General features: G+C 51.2%; 1 protein-coding gene and 1 long non-coding RNA gene across 9 annotated transcripts in view; one reads left to right on the top strand and one right to left on the bottom strand.

Moving 5' to 3' along the window:
* RREB1 (ras responsive element binding protein 1) overlaps positions 1 to 21,140 on the top strand; it is a 178,636-nt gene that overhangs the window by 86,389 nt on the left and 71,107 nt on the right. Inside the window, exon 1 of one of the 8 annotated variants that reach the window (XM_046005476.1) lies at positions 14,953 to 15,232. The exons of the other annotated variants lie outside the window; for them this stretch is intronic. The gene's annotated coding sequence lies outside the window, so the exon portion shown is untranslated. Of the gene's footprint in view, positions 1 to 14,952; positions 15,233 to 21,140 lie in introns of those variants that run through there. 8 annotated transcript variants of the gene reach the window in all.
* Positions 876 to 10,607, bottom strand: LOC123941770. The gene is made up of 3 exons (XR_006818352.1): positions 7,795 to 10,607; positions 6,790 to 6,944; positions 876 to 5,377 (listed from the first exon to the last, which is right to left on the bottom strand). It is a non-coding gene; the product is annotated as an uncharacterized LOC123941770 (long non-coding RNA).

Genomic DNA, 21,140 nt, shown 5'->3' on the forward strand with positions numbered 1-21,140 from the left:
TATATGTGTGTGTGTGTGTGTGTGTGTGTGTGTGTGCGCGCCCAGAGGGGTGGTTCTCCTGCCCTCTGCAGAAAGAGTGAGGGAGACTTGTAGCCAGAAGTCCCCCCCACCTTTGAGATCAGTGGTAGAGCCCACCCAACTGAACTCCTCCTCACAGAGGACCCTCCACAGAAGGGCTCTTCTGCTCTTTAGACCGGGAGGGCCTTATGTGATTCTATTACCTATTTTTTTTTTAAGATTTTTTATTTATTTATTTGACAGAGATCACAAGTAGACAGGCAGGCAGAGAGAGAAAGAGGGAAGCAGGCTCGCCGCTGAGCAGAGCGCCCGATGCGGGACTGGATCCCAGGACCCGAGATCATGACCTGAGCCAAAGGCAGCGGCTTAACCCACTGAGCCACCCAGGCGCCCTCTATTACCTATTTTTAAATTCTCTCTCCCCCATTTTTTTTTTTTAAGTTTGTGTATTTCAAAATGGTCTAGCTTTCGTTGAGTTCTAGATTTTGCTTTGTTTCAGCTGTGTGTACGTCTGGTGTTTTTTAGGAGATGAGAATTTTCATGATGTTTGATTCCACATCATCCAAAAGGTTGTATGTGATGGGCGGCTCATTATCTGCCTGTTAAGTTGCACATTTTCCTAGGTTGACTAGAAATTCCTTTTTTTTTTTCTTTTAAAGAGTCATTTTGTGGTTCAGTGGTGAAGCTTTTACCTTAAAGACATCACCTTCTTTGATTTGGACAAAATATGTTATCAGTTCACAGATGATTTAATAAATAAAATTGAAACCCTTTCTTCTTGGCCTGCCGTTTCTCCAGGGTTTCCAGGAGTGGAAGAGAGAGAGAGAGAGAGAGTGTGTGTGTGTGTGTGCGTGTGTGTGTGTGTGTTCATGTTCCATTGGGCTCTGGGTCCAAATCCTGCCATGTATTTACTGTCCACATTTTCAGTACTTCTTAGCATAGTTAGCTTTCTGAATTGTTGGCAACTGTTATGTAATCATGTTGCGATGAAGAATTTTTAAATTTGGTGAGAAAGAGATCCCAAATGGGAGGTTAAAAAAAAAAAAGCAAAACAAAACTCCCCTCTTTTGATGAATTGAAGTGAATGACAATAAGGTAGAAATCCTCGCTAACGGACTTTATTATAAAAGACCTCACATCTGTGTTTGATGGGTGGTACTTAATAAGATGGATGTGAAGGTTCTTTTCATAACGACTTGTCTTAGGTTACGCTCAGCTGTGCTGAAGCATGAAACAAACTTTAAAATCTCGGTGGCTCAACCCGGTGGACTGTTGTTTCTCGTTCATGGGAGATCGGTGCAGGTCTAGCCGCTCCCTCGTGTGGCTCCCTTCAGGTTGGTGGCCCCAGGGATCCAGGCCGTGCTCATCTTCCAGCTGCCCTGGCATCACACACACTTCCCAGTGGCTCTGGGAAGGCCAGAGCTCGCCGCTCACATGGCTGGCCGTGTTAAAGAGCTTCAGGCTGGAAGGCATCTTGGCTCCCTGCCCATTGGCCGGAACTCGTCATGGGGTCTGCCCCCTGCCCTACAGAGGTGTAGGGGTGCCGGGCAACGTGGAAGAGCACATGGCCACAGGCGTGCTTGCCACTCTTATTTTATCTTTTTATCTTGCCTTTCTTATTTTATCTCCTTAAACTTTACTATGCACATAAATAGGTCAGGCTTAGGCCCCAAAACACAGAGCGGCGGCTCTCCAAGTGTGATCCCCAGGCCAGCAGCATCAGCCTGACCTGGGAACTCGTTGGACATGCAGATTCTCAGGCCCCGCCCCAGACCTCATGAATCAGAAATTCTGGAGCGGGTCCCCAGACCCCTGTGACAGTAAGCTCTGTGGGTTCGTGCTCAAGTTTGAGGACCGTGGCCCTGCATGAATGGAATGTCTTTGGCACTTGTTGAACCAGTAATTAGTGGGTCAAGCCTGACGTGCTGATATGCCCTTGCTAGTTAGTGTATTTGCGCAGTAAACGTACGCTCAGGGGTGCGCACCTATATGACAATGGCAAGCACTGAGAGGGTTGGCAGGCTGTGCCCCAGACCCTGTTAAAGCCCTTAGCAGATTTAACTCTGGCCTTCCTCCCTACGCCATCAGCTGAGGAGACTGAGGGAGGGAGAACCGGCCCAGTGCAGTGTCACAAGGGCAAGCCACACAGCACGGTGGGCAAGCGGAAGAGGCGGGATTTGAACCCAGGAAATGTGGCTGGCGAGTCCGCTCCTTAAGTGCTGTGCAGTTCTGCCGGCCATCTCCGGCCCTGCGGTGGCTCTTCTCTTTTTCTTGGAGACAGTGTGTCAGAACTAGCAGGAAGTGTGGCGTGTCACCGGCCGTTCCCTTTGCAAGGGTGAAGCCCCCCTCACCGGCAGCTTGGGTCGTTGGTGGTTTAGGCATGTGGCAGGCTGCGGGCAGCGAGGGCCCGTGCTCAAGTCGCATGGCTGGGCAGCAGAACGGGGTTGTTGGGGCTAGAACCCGCTGGCTGCCGGGAGGCGCTGCCGGGAAGCGTCTTCTCAGAGTGAGGTAGCCTGGTCGCACCACGAGAACATTCTCTCCAGCCAACCCTTGCATCAGCTTCGGACGTAGGAGGGCTTCTCCTCGGGTGCCTTTTCCATCATCATCTGCTCTCCGAGACGCTCCTCTGGGGCTTTTGCTCCTCCGCGTGGTCTGGAGAGGTTTCTGTGAAGTTTTCAGGATCAGGGTTTGAGTTTTAATAGAGGAGACCGTGTTTCTCCTTCCCAGGAAAACTGATGAAAGGGTTCCCCTCCTTCCACGGGGGAGATTCAGGAAGCATTAGAGGGATCGGATCTTTCCAATTTTGAACCAATGGAAAGGATTTTCCAAATGTCCTTGGAAGCTGCTTCCCCCAGCCGTGCGGTTTCCTTGCGTCCCTTCAAAGTTGTTAATGATTAACTGCATTTTCTCTCTTCCAGGTGGGTCTGTTGTTTGTCTTGTTTGGGTGAACTTTGCCAGCCCCTGCACTTTTGCCTTCTTTGTCTCCTACGCTCAGCAGGCTAGAACCCAGCCGGCTCCTTGGCAGCCCTGCCCAGGCCGGTACCAGCTTTGACTCTAGGTAGAAGATAAAGATAGCATCACCCCTTTCGGTTTTCGTGTTGGCTGCGAACAGCTGCTACGCTCTGTATAGCTCTGAACATAACATTTCATTCCAGAATTGCTGAAATTTTTAGTTTTCTGCAAGCCAGGGCTTAACCACGGAGTTTTTCACATTCAGACTTAAGAGTCTAGAATCTTCCTTTGAGAAACAGTTGCTGGTCCAGGAGTTTGGTAATGTTAGAGAACAGAGATGGGGGGCGGGGGCTGTTTTGCTTATGTTGTTTTAGTAAAGATCCTGTCCCTTCCTTTCCTCTCCCTCACTTTAGATGGTTGAATTTGCCTAGGTGCCTTACAGACGTGTAGATAATTGAAGTAAATCTTGAGTCAGATCTAAACAAAAGAAGAAAGAACTGACCTAAAAAGAGCAACTCAACTCAGGCTAATTGAATCACAGGCAGAGTTGCCCAGACCGGCTTACCGTGGGAGAAGGATGGCGGACCCCTGTGCTGGTGGTGGAAGGCTGCGTCCTTAATAATCAACTCCTGCGGGTCCCTGGCGATTTCCCAGCCACATTCCACACTGAGGCGCATCAGGGTTAGAAGTTCAGGCTGGGGTGGGGGGTGCTGTGAAAGCCATTTTGAGTTGGACATTCTCTCTCCCCTCGGAGACCTGGTGCCCTTGGTATTTGTAGGGAGAATCCCACATGTTTCCTGTTCAGGAGAGCGGCTGCGTGTGTGAATTGGGCATCTGTTGGGAGAAACCTGACAGGCTTGCCTCGGATAGCCGGAATAAAAGATGCCACCATTTGCAATAACACGGGTTTTCCTTCCTTCTCTTTAGCCAGCTGTCCGGAGTGGGAAACAGGATGCCAGACTCACCCTGAGTGGGAGGCTGGGGTTCCAGGGAGCAAACTCCCTGCTCCCCTGAGCCAGTTCTTAATCCAGGGCACCTCCAGATCAGGATCACATGGTTGTAAATACCTAAGCTAACGGAGAGCCATTCTTCCCCCCACCCTTCAGCGTCATTGTCCCTGGCTGTCCCCAGGGCCTGCGGGTTTAGCCGCTGGGGAGGCCTTTATTGATCTCTGTGCTCCCTCCCACCGGCTCCCTGGGGCCCTCTGCTCCTTAAACCATCAATTCCTCTTTTCTCTTCCTCCTCCACACAGCATATGACCCCTGCCTGTTTTCTTGAGATTACTAATCAGTGGAATACTTGAGCGCCTACTGTGTGTTCAGGATTAAGCTCATCCAGCTGGGAGCTTCCAGAGCAGCCCCTGGCATGGTTCCTTTCTGTGCTTTTGCGTCTTCCCAGGCTCTGAAGGGTCCCGCGCCTTCATTGCTGCTGCTTTCACAGCGATGCAGACGCCACACCCTGCTCCTTCCTGGGGGACCTCATTCCTGCCAGCCCTGTTTCCTACCTCCGTGGCATAGGCCGGACCCTCTTGGCTCTGTCTCGGGGCTCCCCTAGCGCCGGCCCCGCCTCTCCTGGAGGGGTGGATCCCCTGTGCCCTCAGAAGCTCCCATTCTCACCTCTGTGCTAATCCCAGAGTACCCAGACCTGCCCTTCTATTCTTGTCATTTCTTCACTTTCCAGCTGTCGAAAAAAGCACTTAGCCTGACTGCCTTCACCCTCAGAACCTTCTTCCCAGTCACCCTCCCAGGGCGGCAGGAAATCTAGCCCGTGACTCTTGCCACGTCCCTCCCCCACCGGCCCCCTCTGCTCCTCCATTGTATATCCAGCCTGCCTACTTCTGTGTTTCCTTTGTTCCCATTTCTCGTCAGGCCTCCCTCCCCTGCAGTCCCGTTCCGTGTTCCAACAGGTTCTCTGAACACTGACATCATCTTCTCTGCCTACACCGAGCCCACAGCCCCGCTGCCCCAGCTCCCCGCACCTCACCCCCACGCACGCCCGCCCGTCGGCAGGACCCAGCCCCAGGGGCTCCTCGGGGTCCCTTCTGCATCTGGGCTGCTTGCAGCCTTGCTTCACGCCTCACACCCCTCCGCTCACGTGCCCCAGTGCTTCCCCCGGACCTTAACTTAGGGTGGCCTAGACCTTACCTCCTCGTCGCCGCTGCTTTCCCTCACCCAGGTGGTGAGCTTCTAGAACCCACCCCCCCACCACCGACAGACACACCCCAGGTCTAATGCTGGAGCCATAGTTAGCAGCTGAGGTAACCAACAAAGGCATTTTTATCATCACGCCGTGTTTGAGGGCCTCAGGTGAAATATTGTTCCCTCCGAGTCTGTTGAAGGGTGATGGCTGCTCCCGTTGCTTAATTTTTTCAGACCAGTTTGTTTCGTTTCGTTTTAACCTCTCACAGCTGGAAGGCCAGAAAAAAAAATTGGTTCATTTTCGCCTTCAAAGACTACATGAGGGAACAAGGACCAAGCCAGCCCCCTTCGCCCCACACGGCTTCGTCGGTCATTTTCCCACTCCCCTGGTTGTGACTCTAGAATTTTATAGTTGATACAATCCTCCCATTTATAGCCACTTTATTTTATTTATGCATTGCAGTTTAAGTAAGGACTGTTTGGTGCATAGAGAGACCCAGTTTTAATTCTGGACTTCTATTTAAAAGACTCGGGGATGCCATTACCTTTTGTTAATTGCAACATAAACATCCTCCCCCAGACCACCCTCTGTTCTGGGACCCCTCTGAGAGTCCCAGGAATTGCTAGAGTGCCGGCCACATTTACACCTCTCGGTGGATCTTACAGAAATCCTCCTCCATGCCTTTGATGGCCCAGAGAGGGTGGTAACAGGCCCTCAGAAAGTTTTAACATAATAGCACCAGGGAAACTGACTTGGCTCTCGCAGTGCTGTTCCTGGAGTTACTGGGTTGGGTGGGGGGAGGACAAAACCACATCAATGGTGACAGAAATGGGGATCCCCGTGATCTCCCCCACTTCCTGTAGGATGAATTCTGTCCTAAAATTGTAGCTGTTTGTAGTAGGCATTGGGGGATTGATTTCACTCAGTTAATTATTAAGTCACTGCCATGTAGGACATGACTGATCTCATCTTCACAAGAGAAAGGAGCATTTGAAAATCAGATCAAATTTATGGACTCTTCCCCCCAAAATGAATACTGCAAATTTTGGACACAGTTTTGAGGGTATATGAGTCTTTTTAAATTTTTAATTTAAATTCAGTTTGATAATTTGATTAACATATACTGTACTATTAGCTTCAGAGGGAGGCTTCGGTGATTCCTCAGTGGCTTACAACACCCAGTGCTCCTTCCGTCACATCTCCTTCGAGGGTATGAATCTTGTACTTGTCTGTGGAATGAGGCTGCCAACCCGAGCTTAATTTAGAGTGAACTGAACAGACGCCTACTGTGTGCCAGGCACAGGCTAGAGATACTTATTGGGGGAGGAAGGCAGGGGAACCGTTTCATATCTTAAGGAGTGCTATCTGATCGTTTTCTTTTTTTGTGTATTAAATTTTTTTAATTAGAAAAATCAAGTTTATAATGATACTAAATTACACCTTTCTTTTAAACATCACTGTATTCCCATGACCCATATCTCGTTGCTGGTTGCATCGTCCAGACTTTGTCCATAAATACTTGCTCATAACATAGAATACTCAAAGGCACTGACTTGCTTTTTAAACTTGATCTGATTTTGTAACCATTTTCCCTTGTTTGTACACATTGACCTTCATGTCGGAGGTGGGACCAGGTCTGAGCAGGTTTGGGGTAGATGGGGCAGAGTGGTGATGACTCACCGAGAAGAAGTCAGTCTGGCTTAGGAGATGTCCCTCTGTTGTTGGTTTCATGGGTGATTTCCCTTTATGCATTGAAACTCTGGTAAACACCGGGAAGAATGAAAACTCATAGCAAAGTGTATTACTTCTGGGATCAGCTCACTTCTTTCTCATGCCTGCAGGTGAAACCATGCCAGATCATCTTTACTCCTGCTCTAGGGCTTAAAAACCCCAGGAAGCAAACAAATGAAGGACAGCGGTCTAGTAACCCAAGATTACTAGAGAAAAAAAAAAATGCCATAAACCTACGCTATCCAGTACAACAGCTGGTAGCCACATGTGGCTATTTAAATTTAAATTAAACTTAAGTAAAATTTAAAAATGGAGTTCCTTAGTTACATTAGTCTCCGTTCAGGCACTCAGTGGCCACGCGTGGTTAGCGGTTACCGTATTGGGCCGCCCAGACAGAGGCCATTTTCATTGTTGGAGAACTTTCACCTGGACTTCACTGTTCTAGATGCTATCAGTTCCGTAGAATGGGAGTTTTATAGGATAGGCTGTTTGAGAGAGGAGGATGGGTTTTGTTTTACATGTGGTACAGTTCTGGGTAGACTTGTAACCTGGGAGTTAGGCTCTGTGCCCTTCCCCCAACATCAGCAGCTTATGTCAGTGTTCATTAGCAGAGTCAGTTTGACAACGAATACTTCTGTTTACATGGTTACATATGTTATGTATTCCATTCAAGCACGCGTGTTTCATCTTCCCGCACCTGGTAGCCCCCTGCCCTCCTTTTCCACCTCCTCCAGAACCTTCTTTATTCCCATCTGCTCCTTTTCTGGCTCTGGGCATGGGAGGTTTTCTCCGGGCAGAACTTTTCTCTTAATCCTACTGCGGGATAACCAGTCCCTTCCTGCTGTGCTCTTTATGCTCTCCTTGTACTGGGAATTTTTCTTCTGTATCTCCGTTAACTGCCTTGCCACCCACTCTTTTGCCCAAGCAGAAGCCCAGTATCTCCCTCGTCCTCACCCTCATTCCATGGCGAGGTCTGGCCCTTGGTGATGTCTTCCTGGATCCACAGTCCTCCTGTCTGTCTCTCGTATGGCAGCGGCCTCCTAACTGGGTTACGTGCCTTTAATTGTCCATTTCTTTAACTCTGCCAAGAACTTTTAAAAATATGGGTCGGATTACTTCGTCTCGGGATTTTTATTTATTTTTTTTAAGGGAAGGGGTGGACCTTCAGTGGGTTCTCATAGCCGCAGGATGAAGTCCGTCCCCGTGGATGGAACTTTGACACCAGCATAGTTTAGCCACCCCATCTCTGCCCTTTGCCCTGCTCCACTCTCCCTCCGTTCAGACGTCGCATTGGCATAGAGCCTGATGCTCCCAAGGGTTTTGTTTTCAGGGTCCATAAACTCAAGGCAAAACTTCTGCAGGTAGACGCAGTGGGTGGCCTTTTTTTTTTCTTTTTGCCATAAAGAAATCACCATTAATAACCAGTCTCAACCATCTCCTATCCTTACCATCTCATTTTAAAAGGAGGCACCTGAACCTCAGAAAAGAATGCATTCAGCATTGTGAGCATCCCAGCAAATTGTCTGCTTTTCCTTATTTTACTCGAGGAGGCTGAAAACGTAGGCACGCAGCAGCCCGTGCTTTCATGACGCCACGACCTGTCCAGACCTTTTGGGTCTCTGTACATTTCCTTCTAACTGGAACGCCCTGTCTTCTGAAAGCCAGATCTTTTCTGTAAGCTCATCTTTGCTTCTGCCCTACTGCCCTCATGCTTGATGACTTACGCCTTGGGAACCTGTCAGACCTAAAGTGCTTGGCTCATGATTTGCTTTCCCATGGATTGGAATTTACCTCCTTGTGCCCTGTCTCCTCAATCTCTAGGCCAGGGGGCTCTGTCCTACAGCTCCTGGTGGCTCTCATATCTGGGAGGTCCGTACGCTAATGTCTGAGAGTGGCCACCATGCTGTCTCAGGTTTTCCAGACTGATACCAAAAATCACCCTACATCAAGGGCACAAAGAAAGTACAGAACATCTTCAGCAATGCATTTTCACCCTTTGCCGAGAATGTACATTTTCTTTGCACTCTTCCTGGACTTTGGGTTGAGTTCACAGAAAGCAGCAAGGATGGGCCTGGAAGTCAGACCCCAGGAGACTAAGGAGACTCGGTTTTTAAAGTGAAATCTGCCTGGTGGCTAAAGCCATAGTAAATAAAGTAGGGAGAAGCTGTGAAAGTTTTGAGCCTGGCAGCCCTGGTGGATTAACGTGTCCCTCTGTTTTCTGCTTCTCCAAGCTAAAAAAATTTAAAGGAACGCTTGCCTCATGCGAATAATCACATTTGATTATAAATTCGGGTTGCACAGAATACATGACTCGCACCAGTAGCATGGTCCTTTCGAGATCTTTACGTCAGACAGAACTGTCTTCCAAACTCTAGCCCTGTTGAATGAATCTCAGCCGATAGGGTTAAAAAAAAAAAAGAAAAAAAAAAAGTTATCACAATTAGTAGCTTTTTGTGGGTGAAACCCTAAAAGGATTATTCTTGCCTTGGCTAGAGCACAATGTTGGGGGTTAACTACAAGGAATAAAGAGACAGTAGAGACTTTCTCCCTCTGTATCTCTTTCTTGCAAACAGCATTTTTTCCTGTAGTCAGGTGGCAGATCATTGTATAATCTTAGGCCTTTCTCCCTTCCCGGCCTTAGGAAGACTCTGTTTCCAGATTGGGAACATGCCAGGATGCCACTGGCCTCTACAAGAGTTTATGGAAAAGTGTCAGTTATAATTCCAAATCCGTTAAGTAACCGGGGACCACGCTCGGGAAGTTCTGGTTTGACTTCTGCATTGCAGGGGTGGGCCCGGCAGAGCCTGAAATTGGGTTTGTGTGAACATGTGCGTGCCTGGGTGCAAGGGACTGCTTTTTCTTTCCAGAATTGCGGTGAAGCATCTGAAAAGGTCTCGGAGAAAGTTTCCTCGGGCATATTCAGTGAGCAGGGTCGATGCCCTTGTTTCGCAAGTTTTCGCTTCTCTTTGTCGGTACAGGTTGTTCTGACTTCATGGCTGGGAGGAAACGGAGGACGTTGCAGAGCGCCTGCTGTTTGGCCCGTGGGGCCGAGCCAGGGAGCTGGCTCCTGTTCACTGACAGGCCAGCGACAGGGCCGAGCCTCATGGCAGCGGGAGAAGGGCCACAAAGGATACCGCCTCCTGTGTTTTACGTGGGGACCATGTGGCTGAGCTGGTCTCTCTGTGCTCTTGTTTTATTATCTGGGCCTCATAAAGTGGGATCCTAAAAACACTGGCTCCGTGGTGGAGTGATGGCAGAGAAATTTGTGTTGCAAATGTCACGTATAGCCTGGTTTCTGTCACTCGCTGGCCTCGGGTCTAACCCGTGGCCTTGCCTACTGCCATCACTCCACAGCCTGTCCTCCTTCTCCCCCCCATCCCTGAACCCTCTTCCTTGGGAGATTGTGAGGGGCTAAGGGGGACGTAGGCAAGGAAGTTTTTCTTCTTTCTATTTGACTTTGTGAAGATTTTTTTCCTCTACTCCGGGAACTCTGGTGGACTGTTTGAAACATCTGATCGTATCGTTCTCTGAGACCATTAACCTCACATATGCTGGTGTGATGCCAAGAAAATGGAACTCACAGCCTCCAATGGCAGGGAGTTGGGGTCTCTGTGCTCTGATGAGTGAACTCTGGTCGTCCCATCCCATAAGTGGCATGGCTGTCCCATAATAGACTCGGTCCGCCACAAAATAGGAGTTTGCCGCCATGGCCAACCTTGGATGTTCGCCGGAATGCTCGTGGTATTCAGAGCAGGTGAGAGTTTGAGCTGGGACCTATGCCTTCTAGCAGAGCTGAGTCTCATACACAGAGCTAGGCCTGGAAGGACGTCAGGTCAGCCTGTCCTCATGCTGCAGACCATGGGTGCTATGTGTTCCAGGCTTCTGCGAGAAAGCACATGGCATACTGCTCTGTGTTCCAGCGGCTAAAGGATGGGATTCAATGCCACTGAATTATTAGAATAATAACAGTGGAAACTCAGAGCTTAACTCGTGGTATTCAGAGCAGGTGAGAGTTTGAGCTGGGACCTATGCCTTCTAGCAGAGCTGAGTCTCATACACAGAGCTAGGCCTGGAAGGACGTCAGAGGTCAGCCTGTCCTCATGCTGCAGACCATGGGTGCTATGTGTTCCAGGCTTCTGCGAGAAAGCACATGGCATACTGCTCTGTGTTCCAGCGGCTAAAGGATGGGATTCAATGCCACTGAATTATTAGAATAATAACAGTGGAAACTCAGAGCTTAACTTGAGCTACTGTAGGTAGCATCTAGGGTTTCTGGATGTTGACGAAGGTGGCCCTTACATTGGCTGCAGACAAGAAGCAAATATGTGAGCCTGGAAAGTGTGTTCCCTTGCTCGGAAGCAGTAAGCCTCCCACACCAAGGCACTAGGAGTCCTGGTACATTAGACTTGGAGGCTTTCAAGGTTGGAGCTGAAATGGATGCTGGGTAGGTGTTGCTCAGGCGTTGTTCCAAGGTTCTGGAAGCCAGTCATCTTTTAAACAAGTCCAACAGCCAGCCCCTCGGAGGGCGCTGCAGGAAATCCAGCCCTTGACTTGGTGTTGTTGCGTGGTCAGCGGGAGATAAAAGGGCAGACTGTTGGAGGCGAGGCCCCTCCTATCACTGGATGGCAAACTGTTAAGCGAAGATAAAAGGAAAGGGTAGGGATGTTCTTTTCCAACTCCACGAGGGTGCCTTTATCACAGGCATTCAAGTAAAATGAAGGGGGTGAGCAGAGGGAGCATTATGACTGCAGGTGATCTGAAGAACAGCATTCGAGAAACAGGACATGGTTACACACAGAGACAATTTTATGTCTAAATATGGGTAGAGGCCGGTCTTTTTTCAGCTGAGATCCCCACTTGACTGGAGATGTTTGTTATACACTGCTTAAGTTAATTCGGCATGCACCAGGGTCTCTAAACTTTGTGCTCCAGAAATTTCCCTTCTGGGGGCTCTCTCACCGGTGGAGACCCGCGTGACGCGTCAGGCCCTTCCGGGGCTGGGCAGATGTCCGGAATGGCCCCGTTCTGCCATCGAGGCCCCAGGGGCCAGGACCCTATGGGCTCATTCAGCTGGCGTTCATGTCCCCCTTGGAGATCTTCCTTCCTGTTCTTTGTCACTCAGGAGGGAAGTTGAGGGGCTTGCAAAAGGTTCTCAGGGGTCAGGATGGGACTTGTCCTGTGATCCCACACTGAAGGGCCCAGGCAAGCTCGGTGCCCCATGTACGCTCAGTTAGATGCAAACCAACAGTGGGCTTGGGGCGCTCTATGCTCCTTTGGGACCCCGCTGGGCTATGCGGCTTGGCCCTTTGTGCAGGGGCCACAGCAACGCAGTTAGACACCCCAGGGAGTGCAATTGTCAGGAACTGATCACCTTCCTAGAGGCTCAGGGCAGAAATGCCAGGAGGGCCTCTGTGGCTCATACTTCCTCCAGGACCCTGTGCTCATCTCCCTGCCGAGAAGCCAGCCTCCCGAGCTGCCTCTGATGGGTGGCTCCTTAGGGCTGGGGCTGGGGGACCGGTGCCACGTGGCACCTGCCTTCCTGGTGCCCCGTCCTGCCCCTGGAGTAGCTTCTTGGTTTGGGCTCAGTGTACTTAAAGGAAAACCACTTGCTTGCTGATGTTTTTGGCTGGTTGGCTGGCGATAAACACTTGTCAGCAGCTTGTATCTCAGAGTATTTGTTTTTCTTCATAGATACAGGGGTGAATACTTTTCTTAGAGGCAAAAGCGAGGGGAAGAGGTCATCCATTAGAGGGCATAGCATGCAGGCCATGGAGCACCTGGTGGCCTGGGTATGGTTGACCGTTCGTAATGTCTGATCGCCCACTGTGAGATGTTGCCCAGAGCCGACCCTTTTTCCAGTGGGCGAGGGAAGAGGGGGGTCTCCTTCCACTGCCTTCTCTGAAGCATTTCGGAACAACACTTCTATCTCCCAGAAAGTAATTTTGGTTTCAAAGGGGCTGTCTCCCTGAAATGGCCCCAAGTTCTGGGAGCTGAAAGGCCCAGATCCGAGGTTACCCATCTGCCTGGGGTGGTGGTGGGGGAGGTCAGCTTGCATCCAGCTTCTCGAGTGGGGGAGAGAGTGGAGAATCCTGTTTCTGCAGACCCTTTACCCCAAGCGTGTCTGAAAGGCAACCTCAGGGCCTGTGAAAGAGTTGCAGGATATTGCCCAAAACTCTCTGCAAACGGCTACTGAACTTTACCCCAGCAGCCGCCTCCTCCAAGCTGTAAATATGATTAAAGGCACCCAGACCCACTTCGGAGGAGGGTCTGGGGCCAGTGGCTGGGTGTCAGCTGCCCTGCAGTCTGGTTGCACAGCTGCGAGGGAAGGGGTGCTGAAGCACTGGCGAGGAGTGAGCCAGCGCCCGCTTCCTTGATTAAGCAAATGCAGAGCTGCCCAGGATTTGTTTCCCCTGCGAACTGAAGCTGGAGGGGTTTTATTTCCTGCTCTCTCTGCGGCATTGGAGCGGGCCAGCCAGCGGGGCAGCAGCTGCTCTGCCCCTTGTCCTTAATGAGATTGCATTCGTGATAAGCTCAATTATCTTTCAGGGTTGAACTGGGGGGCTGGAATGGAAAATTGTAAAGATCCTCAAACTGACCCCTCCCCTGAAAGCGTTGGCAATAGGGGACGCCCATGGAGGAGTCTAGGAGTTGGGGGGGGAGTTGGCTCAGGGGCAGGGGAAGCTGGGACGCTGGGAACACAGTGGCGTGACGTGGGTAGCTGGTGTTGGCGGGTGCTGTACCTGTGAAGGGTCTTCGGAAGTGTTCCTTGGATTGCTTTCTGCACTGTGAAAGCAACGTGACTAGCTTCGTTTCCTGGACGTGAGCTGAGGTTCACGCACCTGGCGCCACTGGCGGTAAGCAGAGCTTTTATAGTTCAAGACTTCAGACTCCGCACCTCACGCTCTTTTAAATCCTGCTTCTGGAGTTTACTCTCCTCCTCCTGCTGCGGAATCTGATGGGATTAGGAGAGAGGGTCGGCAGTCCTCTTCTCCTGCATAGAAATCTGAAAGTCAAAAGGATGATCGGATATGGTCCCCGGGCACTGCAAAACTGAAGTCGTGGTTTTTCAGCCTCTGTTTGCCTGCTTCCAGGGACAGCAGGCTCATTACTGTGGCCTCATTCTGTCTGTGATCAGTGCTAGTTGTTCAGAGCTCTGCCATAAAGGATTATGGGGTCCCAGGCCTGCTTCTTTGTACAGATGTCATTCATGCTGTGGGGGCACGTGAGACGAGGGTGCGCTACCTACCCCATCCCCACTTGCAAGGCCTTTAAGGTGTCTCCCGTTCTTCCTCTTCGATGGGCTGAACATGTCCGGTTCCTTCAGCCATTTCTTGTTTTCCCCCTGACTGGATTTCCCAGTGCTCATGGCTCTTCTCTGCATGGTCTTTCCGTGATCATCATCGTGGTACAGAGGAAGGTATAAGAATTTTGGAGTCGGCAACCCTGGGCTAGATAAAATCCCAGCCCTGCTCCCTAGGAGCTGCTTAACAGCTAGCAAATAACCTCAGCATTGCCTCAAGGTTTGGGGAAGGAGTAAATACATGTAAAGTACCTAACACATTTTCTAGCCCAGAGTCTGTGTCACAAAGGGTCAGTGCCCCCCTAGTGACTGGGGAAGGAGGTGCTCTGAAAGACAAGTCACTGGAGGTTCGCTAGACCTCTGACAGACCCTTACTTAAATCCTGTTTTCTATTATAGCAATAGTCTTCTCTTTTTAAACTCAGTGGGGGTGTGATGTGGAGGCCTCTCCCCACCCTTTCCTGATAAGGCTGAGGCCCATCTTAGGGTGGGGTAGGGTGGCGGCCTCTCAGTTCAGTCCCCTGCAGGGAGACTTGTTCTGGCTTAGGCCAGAAGAGCCTTTCGTGCCCTGGGGGTAGGTGATGCTTCCAGGCCCAGCGGGAGTGCTCCCTTAGTTAGGCCTCCCCTGGCCTGCCCACCTCCTTCTCACCCGCTTCCTCAGGCGAGTAGGACACCAGGCTCACTTGGGCTAAGTTGGGCAAGGAGGTTATGAAATACCAGGTCCTGGTGGCCAGTTTAGGGAAAGCCCAGCTCACCTGGAGAGAGGGGGATAGGGCCGTGCCCCATGGGCCACGGGGGCGGGGAAGGGGGAGAGTGGAAGGGGCGTCCTGGACTGCCAGGGCACTGGGGAGCAAATGGCTGCTGTGTGGCAGCTGTGACTTGGCTGTGAGACGTGCTCCCGAGAGAAGAGTGCAAGACACGCAGCCTGCTTCTTCCCAGTCTCAGTGAAGACCCAGAAGCTTATTCGCCGGACTTTGCCCCACTTCCTCCGAAGAAGCCAAGAGCCGTATGGAGAAATACAGGAAGAAGAGTAGGATCCCACGGACGGTTTCATAAACCAGCGGGCGCAGAAAATCGGCCCATCTTCCCAGGGGTTGGTATTTCGGATAGTAAATTTCATCTGTGAAGTTTGGTCAGCAAGAACCCTGCCTTCAGTCAGCGCTTGGCTCCCTACTGAAGTGTGTGTGTCCTGTAACCATCAAAATGTCCAAGTGATTTTTATTTTTACGAGAGAAACTGCTTCTAGCATGGAACCTGTCACTCCCCTGAGCTGCTCCTCTCTGTCTCGGTGCCCCCCGCCCGGACTTAACTGAATATTGAAATGCTCCTTTACCCGAGGACAGTGAAGCTTCCTTGTGGAGAGCCAGCAGCCTGTGGTACTCCTGGCACCCAGGGGGGCTCCTGAGACCTGATCAGTGCGGGGCAGCCACTTTAGCTGGAGGAATGGCCTCTACTCCATTTGTCCCTCTCCATCCCATGGTCCCATTAAGAGACACAGCGCCGGAGACCCTGAGCTCCCTCTGAGGCTGATGGGGCTTCTTCAGGTTTGCCTTCCCTCAGCACTCTCCTCCCTGACTATTCTTCTCACCTGCCCTCTTTTGGGGCGCACATACTCCCGTGAGCAGCAGAGAAATTTGTGGGGCCCACGAGGGTCCAGGACCACCAGAAATCTGGCTGCCGGCTTCAACTGTGGAGAACATCCCACAGCACCCTTCCCGGGAATGACAGCTTGGCGGATGCCATTTGCTGGAGAGATGGCTCTGAGGGTCCAGAGTTTCCCTGAGGCGCAGCACTGCAGGCTAGCCCTGCCTTGTCTGAAGTTCACATCTGACATGTCCCTGTTCCTGAGCGGCGAAAATAGGCCCCGCATAAATTAACCCCCCCCCACACACACACACTGCATTCCTTCCTTTCTTTTCACTCATTAATGCATTCATTCATTCATCGTGGTGGATACAGCTAAAATTAGAACTGAGATCCGAGTTTCTAGGGCCTTGGTTTTTGTAACAGTGGCTCCTTCCAAATTCTCGCAGAAGGAAAGTTTCTCAGGGAGATCCTTGGTTTTGTGTCAGCCTTCTTCCAGAATTCTCTGGAAAGATGAATGCTGGTTCGCAAGGCTTCACCAGAATCCCCTGAGCGCTAACATACAGACTCACAGGGCCCATCCCCGGAGGTGTTTCTGATGTAGTCATTCTGGAGTGGGGCCTGAGCATCTGTATTTCTTTTTCTTGCTCTTGGTCTTACTGCAGAACCCTTGATAGGAGCGCTGTGGAAGTTTCAGGTGTGCAGCATACGACCTGACTGGCATACATTGAGAATCTGCATTTCTAGCAAAGGTCCTCTGATGCTGCCTCATGGGGACTAGACTTTGGGGTGGCCTGTGTGGCAGGATCAGTAGTAGTTAACTTCTCACTGACTGGATGAGACTGACATTTCCTTCACGTGGTGTTTACTCCATTTTTGTTCTGTGCAGTTGTGCCTGCGCCCTCCCAAGCTTCTGTGTTCCCTATCTCCTGCCCTCCCCCACCGCTTCCCCCCCACAGACACCTTGTTGGAACCCCAGGACCTGAGAGTGTAGGCTTCCTGTCAGAGCTCCTCTCACTCCAGGCCTGCACTTCGTATGCATGGAAGCAGAAGTGGCCTGGGGGACATAGATGGCCTCTGAGGTCATCTCTGAGGTGATCCACACTGGTGGATCAGTTGGATCCAGCCACTCGGGCAGAACTGGGCTGTTCAGGATTTCAGGCAGAGCCTGGTGGCTTCCTTCCAGTTTCCTTCTCCTTCTAGAATTCAAGGGTGTAGAATGTGGAGTTGCCCCCCTACCCCCATCCCCCATCCCTTTGCACAGCAAGGGCAGTGAGTGCTTGCAAACTCTTGCCCTGTGCAGTGAACTTTACAGTCTGAGGTAGAAGTCCAGCCATGCATCCTGCCAGAGGGAGGAAGGCAGAGGTGAAGGTGTGAGGAGAGAGGTCCTTTCCCTGCCTAGAAACAGGCAGAAATGCAAGGCCAGGTGCCGAGCAGTCCGGAAGGGCAGAAGTGAGTCAAAATATGATTGTGACGAGTCAGAGAACATGATTGAGGGAGTGCATCTGTTCTCTCCAGCCCTGTGCCAGAATTGCAGATTTTGTCCAGAAGAAACTCAGCAATGTTTAGAAGCTGGATTGGCTTTGCTCTGCTGCCAGATCTTAGGGGCAGGTTGCTTTAACCCTCTGCACCTTAGTTTTCTCATCTGTATAGTGGGACCAGGGCTCCTCGGGTGTGGCTGGGAGGATGCAATGAGATGCTGCACTTAGCATGTGGCAAGTAGTGTTCAAGACCCAGCAGCCGCCATCATCATCATCAGTAGTATTGGTATTAATACTGCAGAGTCAGAGTTTTATAACAGAGCTTCAGGAATTCTCTCAGTGGGAATGAAGTGCGAAAGGTGGCCCCGGAGGGATAGGAGTGGAGGGGGCCGGCATGCAGAGGTGCATTCTGGGAGAAGAAACTGAACAGAGAGGTCACCCCCAGCAGGAAGGCCAGAGCATAGGGAGCTTTGAGTGGCAGGCTAGAAGGTCTCACTACTTCCTGTCATCTTGAGGGGATGTTTTGGAGGCAGACCGCAGAAGCCAGCCCCGTGGGGCCCACATACATGGTCTTCACCGTCCCCCCTCACCCAGCGGGGAGAGTGCAGAACCGGCCAGAGCAGCTCGCGTTGCCGAGTTGTGCCCAGCCCGCTGGAGCGTTCCATGGGACACTCCAAGGCCTCGTCTGACCAAAGCCCATGCCAGTGAGGGAGACGGTGACTTGCCTGGGTTGCTGCCCCATGCAAGGCATAGACTGAGCCCATCGCCAAGAAACACATCAACGTCTTGGAACTCGGAGCGTCATCACAGCTGTCAGCCTTCACAGCGCACCCGAGGCTGTCCCAGTTAGAGGAGACAGTCCTGTCCCCACGCTTTGCAGGCCAGGGAGAACGGGCATCACCGTGGTGCGACACCTCGTCCCAGCCTAGAAAAGAGGGAGGGAAGAGGATTTTCCTTTCTGACGGAGCCAGGTCTAAGGGAGTCGTCCTTGTGGCTTATAAAGCTCCGTATTAGAGCATCCACGGGCCTCTCCTGTCATCCTAGGCATCTGACTTACCCCATCTGTCCCGCAGGCCTTTAGGAGAGATTTTAGATTTCACTGAAGAATCCTTTGGGTTTTCAGAAGCTGAGAAGCTTTGTTTCTAGACGGTCTTCCCTTTTATCTTTCATCTCCCCTTTGCTATCTCATTGGACCTGGAGACAGGCTCCTTAATCTTTTCTTTCTGGCTTTACATAGCATTGTCCCTTATCTCCTTGGGGGCCTGTGGGCTGGAGGCCAGCCTTCCCTGCCCCCTCATCCTCACAGATGGACCTCTGCCCTCTCCGAGTCACCCTGCTTCCAGTGGATCTGGGCAGAGCCCGTGTGGGAATGCAAACTCAGCATCCCCCCTGCAGGAGCCCTGAGACCCTCCCCTCCAGATTCCCAGCCTGTGCTCCTCACGTTCTCCTGCTCAGGACACAGCCTAAGACACAGGCCTCTCCTCATCTGGTCTTTTTTCTCCCCTTTTACCTTCTTCTCTCCCCGCCCCGCCCCACCCCACCCCACTCGGGGGATGGTGATAGAGGTGAAGGGTATCTATCTCGAATTTTCTTCCAAGAACTGTCCTGTACTTATCCGCTTGCTGAGTTCTGTGAATCCCTCAGGCCTGGTGGAACCCCAGTAACCCCCTGTCCCTCAGCTTTAATTGCAAGATGTCTTCAGTATTCAGATCCTGTACATCCAGTATCAGAATGGAAGTTTCAGGGTCGGGCGTGTCCGGTCGGCGCGCTACCATTCTGGGTTCCTGTGTGTACTGAGGAGATGACTTGGTGGACTTTTTAAAAGTATCTTTTTTAAATGAGCGGGGAGTGCGAGTTCAAATGTTAATGAGAGTCATAGTTATATTTTGGAAAGTTTAAATTCCAGAGGTTCATCTCTGTGACGTGGGTTTTTAATAATTACATATAGAACTATAATTCCTTTATTTATTTGGAGATGGTGGTAGTTTCTAGAAAACAACCATGGAGCTGTTGCGCTCGATTTTCTTCCTATTAAAATTTACTGTGAGGGGCGCCTGGGTGGCTGATTCAGTTAAGCGTCTGACTTTGGCTCAAGTCATGATTTCGGGCTCCTTAGGTCTGGCCCCTGTCGGGCACCCTGCTCAGTGGGGAGCCTGCTTCTCCTGCTCCTTCCACCCCTCCCCCCACTCGTGTTCTTTCTCTTTCTTGCGTGCTCTCTCAAATAAATAAAGTCTTTAAAAAATTTGCTTGAAATTTGCTGTGAATTAAGAAATGAATAACAAGGGAGGGAAATCTGGCTTGTTTTTTGTGTTGTTTTGTGTTTTTCTTCTTCCGCAGTGTTTCACTTAACCCCAGGCATCTCTGAGTTTGGGTGGGGATGATCTGCAGTGATGTTTTGTGCATTTCTAAAACCTGATGAGAATTTTAATAAGCTTGACCTGATTCATAGTTTAAAGGAAGGTGGGTTATGTCAAGTAAAAGCAGGATTTTTATCCTGCTTACCCCCAGGATGAGTTTCTGGGCTCCCTAAACTCTTGATGCTGAAGGGAAATGTTGAGGCTATAGCCGTATGTGCATTGTTCTGTGAGAAGGTCGTAATTTTTTTGTCAGACCCTCAAAGAGGTTCTTGCCACCACCAAACCATTGAGAATTACTGGGGTAGTAATAAGGATTCCTCGGGGCTTACGGGGTCTCTATCCCACTGGGGGACTGTCCCTATGAGTTACTCTTTGTTTCTTTTTTTTTTTTTTTTAAAGATTTATTTATTTGACAGATAGAGATTACAAGTAGGCAAGCAGGCAGAAAGGCAGGCAGAGAGAGAGAGAGGAGGAAGCAGGCTCCCAGCCAAGCAGAGAGCCCGATGCGGGGCTCGATCCCAGGACCCTGGGATCATGACCTGAGCCGAAGGCAGAGGCTTTAACCCGCTGAGCCACCCAGGCGCCCCTACTCTTTGTTTCTTGATACTTGGCTCAAGATCCAAAGCTTTTCAGAAGGGGAAGGGGCAAAGAGAGAAGCTGGAGAATTGCCGACAGTGAGGTGTAGTTCACGTGTCAGCAATCTCCACGGAGTGGGTTGCAGCCCGGTTGGTGGCGCTTTGTCCCCCAACCGGCCAGTCCAGCAGGGGGCTCGTCTGTCCGAGGTGCTCAGGAACCCGGCGTGGACAGAGTGAGTGACGTTCAAGATGATAACTGGGCGTGTGGCCCGATGGAGCAGCTTTCCTCCAGACGCTCAGAGAGGGGATAAAAATGAGAAAGTGGGCCAAGCAAGTGTCTGTCCACAGGGTTCGTCTGTGTGGCGGTTTGATTTACGTCCTTCCATCTCCCGCTTGGGCACTCCCCAGTTCAGCTTCGGGATGCTGTTCTAGGAAGCGGAATGTGGCTGAACGCTGCAGCTCCAGAGGAGGCTGTGGAAGGCTGCATTCTGGGGCTCCCGGACTTTGCAGAGGGCCAGCTTTCTCCCAGGGCAGGGATTGAAGACCCCTGGCACCCCAGAGCGCATGAGCTCAAACTCTTGGTGGGGGGGCGGCGCGTGTGTCCCTGGAGAAGTTTCCTGTATCCCCCCTATAGCAAGGAGAAGCTTGGTCCCGCCTGAGCTGTTGGGGGCACTTCCCCTGTCACTCAGGAGAAGGTGTACTCATCTGTCCTTACGTTAAAGGATTGTTTGGTTCCGTGTTGTCTACTCTCTCCAGCTGCCTTCTTGCCACTCGGTAGCTGATAGCACATAGTGCGGTCTTGTTCTCTCTGCCTTGAAACTGGAAGTCCGTCCGCATGGGCTGTTAACGCGCTGCTGGGATGCCTGGAGCTCCCCCTGGGGCCAGTGGTCCTAGCTGCTGTCACGCAGTGTTGCCCCCAATGCGCCCGACATGTGGGGCGTGCTTTGTTGGGGGGGGGTTCCTGTCTGTCCCAGGTACACTGGGAACCGGAAGCTTGCCTATCC

This window comes from Meles meles, chromosome 5 (genome assembly GCF_922984935.1).
Source record: "Meles meles chromosome 5, mMelMel3.1 paternal haplotype, whole genome shotgun sequence".
Taxonomy (NCBI): Eukaryota; Metazoa; Chordata; class Mammalia; order Carnivora; family Mustelidae; genus Meles; species Meles meles.